This window comes from Egretta garzetta, unplaced genomic scaffold (assembly GCF_000687185.1).
Source record: "Egretta garzetta isolate BGI_Z169 unplaced genomic scaffold, ASM68718v1 scaffold313, whole genome shotgun sequence".
NCBI lineage: Eukaryota > Metazoa > Chordata > Aves > Pelecaniformes > Ardeidae > Egretta > Egretta garzetta.
The window spans coordinates 846,991-853,568 of NW_009259063.1; positions in this window are offsets into that span (position 1 = coordinate 846,991).

Below are 6,578 nucleotides of genomic sequence, written 5' to 3' on the forward strand. Positions count from 1 at the left end.
CGATCCGGCCGGATGAACGCCGGGCGCTTTGAAGTCCCCGCGTCGCCTGCGATCCCACGCCGGGGCGCTTAGGGCTCCCCAATTCAGTTGCTAATCCCCTCTAAGCGTTTTTAAGTACCCGAGCTCGCAGACCCATGCGCCTTCAAAACAAGCCTATGCAGGCAGATAGCTCCAAAATTACCCATCTGGGTACGGGCAAGACCAAAGGCGGAGGCGAGCGGGGTCGTTAGAAAATAATCGAAGGAAACGGGCGCTTCCTTTCCCACGTGAATTTCGGCTCGGCAACCCGCCGGCAGGAGCGGGAGATTCAAAGGTGCCCGCACCTGCGGAGCCTGCGCCCTCCTGGGACCGGCCCCCGCTTTACTTAAATAACCAAAAAAGGCGGGGGGGGGGAGGAAGCCATCAAAAAAACCTTCCATCAGAAAAACATCAGCTGAGGAGGAAACGGCTGTGGGCACCCTGGTGAGATGCCCCCTCGCTCCGGGCGGGAGGAGTTTTTGCCATTACTCCCAGCCCTGCAGAGTCGTCCGGCTCTTTTTTTTTTTAAGCAGCAGAGATTTAGGACATACAGAGCAGAACGAAGTGACACTACGAAGAAATAAAAAAAGATGTGACCTATACCTGCACACCACCCCCCCCCCCCAACAGAACCGACCGCTGCTTTGCCACCGTAATTTACTTCTCGGTGACACCATGTGAGAGGATCCCTGCACCACTTCTCTCCAATTAACTTCAGCGAGTGAAGTATGAGGGCTGGTTTTTTCTAGGAGAGATGATTTCGTTGATTCCTAGCGCATTAGTGAGGGAAAATTTTAGCTTGAAGAGTTTGACTTCTACAGATGAGAACAGACAAATGAGCAACATCACAGAAGAACTTCAAAACGTCTCACAAATGCATAGTTTTTTCCCATTTTTTAAACTATATTCTTTCCCTTCTCCACTATTCACATTTCAGGCAGTTACTGGTTCTCCCGTTGCCCGCAGTTATGGATCGAAGGGCAGGAAAGGAATGGATGTAATCAATATGAAAAGGACGTGGGGAAAAAAACCAAACCTCTTCTGATCTTTTGTTTTACGTGTTGATCTAAATTAAAATACAACCCCCTTTAGTATGACCCATTAAAGGGTAGCAAGGGGTGTCCACAGGGTGGTGAGGCCTCGGTAAACATGCTATCATGGCAACATTCCTGGCTAGTTTACACCTTATTCAGCCCTACTCAAGCTAAAATCCCACCTTCCAATTACCCTTCTTATATATTATATAGCCTGAGGTGTAGAGTTTGACAGCTGTGGAACAAGGGGGCAGGGAAAATGCTGATACCCCAGCAGGATGATAGAGATCAGGGAGCTGTGCCCCTCCATCCCGTGGGGTGGTCACCGACGTCCTCCTAAACCCACGCCCCTGGTGCCCGCCTGGTTGGAGGGCACACCCTGGGGGCCTGCAGGATGGCTGTCCTTGGCTCTCGGGGGGAATTCCTGCTTCTGCCGCTCCAGCTCACCATCCAGCCTTTTCTCCTAAACTACATGCGAGAGTGAGTCAGACCCAAGCGGTCAGCCCATGAGACACCAGAGCAAGGCGAAGGACAGGCTTTCCCTTTGGTCATGGCAGCTATGACAGCAGGAGCCTTCCACACAGGGGTTAGGTGACAACCAGCACCTGAGCAGGGCATGGGCCATCATTCCTTAAGGTCCCTGCCCCTGGGAAAAGGAGCCGGACATTGCAGGGTCAGAGTCTGTGCTGCCGTAACGAGAGTGGTCAGGGCAGCGAGAAGTGATTTGTAAGTGGCAGAGCTGGACCCAGAGTCTTATTTTGCAAGATGGGGAAAGCTGTGTCGTGTTTGCGTTTTGAGCATTTGGTTGGTGTAGAATACTGGCACGCTCCTGGCCAGGCAAGTGCTCTTAACGTCCAGCCGGGGCTCAAGGACTGCATCGTCGCCTTGACCATTTCCTTCATCACTTTTCTACGTGCAGTGTAGTACATGGGAGGTCCCAAGGGGTGAATTTTTAATGCATTGCCGATTTCTGAACGCTAACAGCTCTGGGGAATATTTGATGAAAGGTGGATGTTAGGAGCTCCTGAGCAGAATAAATGCTGCTAAAAATCCACTTTAAAGTGAAATTATAAAAAAGCCTACTGCAAACATGGAAAACCATCCCACCAGGCAGCAGTTACACAGGTTTCAGAAAAAAACCCAAACCAAAACAAAAAGAAAGCAAAGCAAGCCTGCGTTTCCATCTGGTAGCAGAACAGCTCTGGAAATAATTGTTCATTTTGTTTCACCTGTCTCCTTCTGGGATTTTGGGTCTTGCCTGTCACATTTCATGGCACCGTCTACCAGACCTCATTGGAGTGCTTAGAGGTTGGGTGGTAGCCCAGGGGCCAGGACCCGCGTGGGACACAGCACCCGCACAGGTTTGGGGGACACTGGTGGGCACCGCTGCGAGCCCCTGTCCCGTTTCTCCGAGCGCTCCGCCGGTCCCCGGGGCTCTCCGATTCCACGCTCGGAGAAAGCGGCCAATTATTTTTCTGTCTGAAAGAGTCTGTGATGTGGCAGAGAATGACAGCTCCAAGGGAGAAAACACCTCTTCATTAAAAAGTGCTGCTAAGCACACTGAATATCCAGATCCCAGCACCCAGTTGCACAAAGGTTAGGAAGAGAGCCAAGAAATTATTCATTTTCACAGATTTGTATATATACGCATATATATGTATGTGTACAACATCCACGCAGACACGCACAAATCTACAGGCTCTCTTTCAACACAGGGTGGCCAAAATCCTTTAAGTTGCTACTGAAAACTCCCGCTGAAGTCCAGTTTTACTATCAGTTTTGATGTGATAGGTATCACCTAGGGGAAAAGAAAAAGAATTTGGTTGCCAAATGCAAGAAAAGACTCAGCTTCAGAGAAACAGAAGTGATTAGGAGTGTGTTGAGGGAAAGATTAAAAAGAAAAGAGAAAGAAATAATCTGTCTTGCACACCTCTGAAAGGTTGCAGGGAAGAGAGGGCCAGGCTGCTACGTTTTGTAGGTTCCATTTGATTTCATTGCCTTTTAAGTGGTTTTAATTGTTGCATGAATTCAATTTTAAATAATTAGGAAGTATTTCTAAAAAAAAAAAAAAATACAATATACATACGAATTGTGACAATGGAGAATTGGGTTTCTTGGTGAGGCGCACAGTGCTGTAGAAGAGAACTGCCCTACCGCTGACACCAAAGACAGCTCAAAATGGAAGCTGCATTTTGGGACGTGTTTTTTTAACAGCCTTCCTTTCCTTTTCCTTCAGGAATTCTGAAAGGCCGAAAGAAGAAGAAAGAGGGCACGCTAAGGAAGAGACGGGAGAAAAAAGTGGTGAAATCCAGGGCTACAGCAAGTCAGAAGTCATCGATCCCACGATGGCTCTGTGGAAGGCATACTTGATGTTTGAAGACTGGGCAGTGAGAAACGTGGAAATCCTGCGCTGACCAAATGGATAAACCCCCATGACTACGCCTTTATTTACTGACTTGACAGAATCATTAAACGCAACCTTTCTCTAACCTTTCCTGCAGGTTTATTTTGAAACTTCCACCTCCCTGTTTCCTCTCACCTGACCATATAACAATGCCCTTCCCAGCATCCTAAAGAAGGGAACCACAACAAAGCAGAAATGTTCAAAATATGGAAAATAATTTCTTCTTTTCCTAAACATTTTACAGGTTATAGCCACCTGTTTTCAGTAAGAATTTTAAGCCACACTCACTTATTTTCAGCAGAACTTTAAATCCTGCAACAGTGCATCTTTGTTCTCATATGTTTTGATGCAGAATTGCTGGGGTTTGGGTTCTGCAATATTCGTATTTGATTGTTTTCTGCTTTAAATGCACTGTAACGTAACCATAACAATATACCACTTTTCCATGCTTAGCATATTCATTACCTTGCCTTCCTCTCAACTTCTTGATTTGCATGCAAGAGATTGTGTCAGAGAGAATGCAATCTGCAAGCCAATGAACTCTGTCCCATGGGAGGAAGGAGTCAAAGTGGCACACGTAACTCGGGTGAAGAATACGAAGTACATACAAGAGCACGGTCCTGCATCACACGAAAGGCCCACGGTCCAAATGCAGCGTGCCAGGTAGAGAATAGCTGTTGGAAGAAGCAGGGAAAGGGCCCCAGCTGTGGTTCCACCAGGCATCGGCTTTATTGACAAAACCAGACCATGAAAAGTCTCCAGTTCCCTGGCAGTTGCCTGCCCACTCCTATGGCTCAGGTCTTCACCCCTCGGGTCAGTGTGCATGAACATTTGGAATACTGTGCTGTAAATCAGGCCGTGGGGGTAGTTCTGCTTAATAACTACCGCCTCCCCAAAGAGCATGTTTTTAACCCTGCGTACTTTGGCGACCAGTTTCAGCACGCAGTCTGAACAGCTGCATCAGCACAATGAAGGTGGCAAGCAGCGTCACGGGAACAAAACCAGAGAGCTGTGGGGTGGAAACTTCCTCCCCTGGTTTCACAGGCACCCCCCCGTTGAACCCTCCCCGGCAGATGGCCTGGGGCAGGTTGACCAGGTTGCTGCCTGCCAGTGTGGCCACCGAGGACTGGGGCTCTGCGGTCGGCAGAGATAGACCCATGCACTGCTGGAGCGCCCCATGGTTGCTTATCTGACCCAGTTTAGGCTCAGGCATGTGGTCACATTTCTGTCAAATGGGTCCATGCACCCGACAGAGGTGTAGCCAGCTGCAGGCAAGCGAGTAGGCAGCACCCCGTTCAGCGTAAAGGCTGCTGGTGCAGTCAACCTGCCGCCGTCTTTTGAAGAAATCTGAGCCCGAGCGTGGGCATACCGATCGCCCATCTGAGACCTGCGGCCGCAGCACTTCTAATTCAGTACTAAGAATCTTAAAACCAGACTTGTTGAATCATGGTCTGATCTGCTCGCAGCTCCTGATCCACGGCAGCATTTTAAGGCACATGGAGATATACAAGGATTTTCCTGAAAGTGCTGGACCCTAAACTCTGGCAGCTTGGCAGCTGGTCTGGCCACAGCGCAGCTCTCCCAGCTCTAAGCTGAGCAGCAACTGGAGAGTTAAAGCAGCCAGCACTGGCTTCTCTCTCCAGATTTGATCTCAAACACCCAGGACAGAGGCAGTTACACCTCTCTGAACTAACTCTCCGCTGCCTGCCTTCCTCTATACTCACTTGCATAAACCCCCAAGTTAAAAATCTGCCAGTTCAGAATCGTAACAGGCAGCGGTGGATCAAGCCTAGTTGCACTTTCTGTCTCTCTCACCCAAGTGTAATCTGGTGGTATCTGATAAGGCTAAGAGCGAGCATGATGATTTGCTATGGCTCAGTTAACATAAAGCAGCTCGGGCTGCAGGTTCACAGCACTTTCCTTTGGGGCATGCCCTTTTCATCACTCCTATTCCCAGCTGGGGCCAGTGACCCTTCAGCTGGGCCAGCCCAACCACTGGTGGGATCTCCTTGTCAGCCAGAAACCTAAATCAGCTCTTAAAATCCGTGCTCCTAGCCCAGATCCCCACGTGGCTGTGCTAGGGGTCATACGCTGTGCTACGGGGGCCAGAACTTGGGGGAGAGGAGCGAGGCAACTCCATAAACCCCTACGACTGCTAAAGCATGCCCAGCTGAAACCACAGCCTTGCAAACTTCAGTAGCTGGGCAGCATGCCCATTAACCGAGCAAAGGCTTTGCCAGAGCTGCTCCCCGTTACCCATCTTCTCCTTTCAAATAAACACAAGTCTGCCAGAGACTTCTTATTTCTCTGCAAAGATGTGGACTCTGTACCGTGCTATTCAGCTGATGTTTGCCTCCATCCATTCATTCAGCTAGTGACAGGTCTCTCTACATGAATGACTTAACGCAAAGCCTATCTGAATAAACATCACTGGAACAGGTTGCCCAGAGAGGTAGTGGAGGCCCCATCCTTGGAAGCATTCAAGGCCAGGTTGGACGGGGCTCTGAGCAACCTGATCTAGTTAGCGGTGTCCCTGCTCCTGCAGGGGGGTTGGACTAGATGACCTCTAGGGGTCCCTTCCAACCCAAAACATTCTATGATTCTATGATCAATAGCTTTCAACTAATACAATGAAGACATCCCCAAAACTTAACTATGAAAAGCGCATTCAGCCACATAGTACCTCCCGTAAAACTGCAGGACCTCCAGTAATATTTACTTTTTTTTTTAAAGGAGGTTGCATTTTCCATAAAAAATGCTTAAAGGTCTGTGAATTGGAAAATGTACCAACTATTTGCTATAGCAAATCCCTGCAGGGTGAACAACATCCTAATGAAAGAGGGGCACAGCGACATCTATTAAATCCTGATTGAATACTTGACTTGCCATAGCTTGTTGCTTTTCAAAATTCTGACCTTCTAGAGCTTGCAAACAGTCATAAAAAACAAGAGGTGGAAACAATGTTTGTAACAAGGAGCATTGAAAGCACCCTTAGTGTAATATCATTATAAAAAAAAACAAGTTAAAGACAAATATGTTGTAAAAGCATTAGGTACAGCCAAACTGCCGGTAAGGCAGTCTGCTTTAAAGCATACACGCAAGGGCATTTGAGCTGAAAAAAA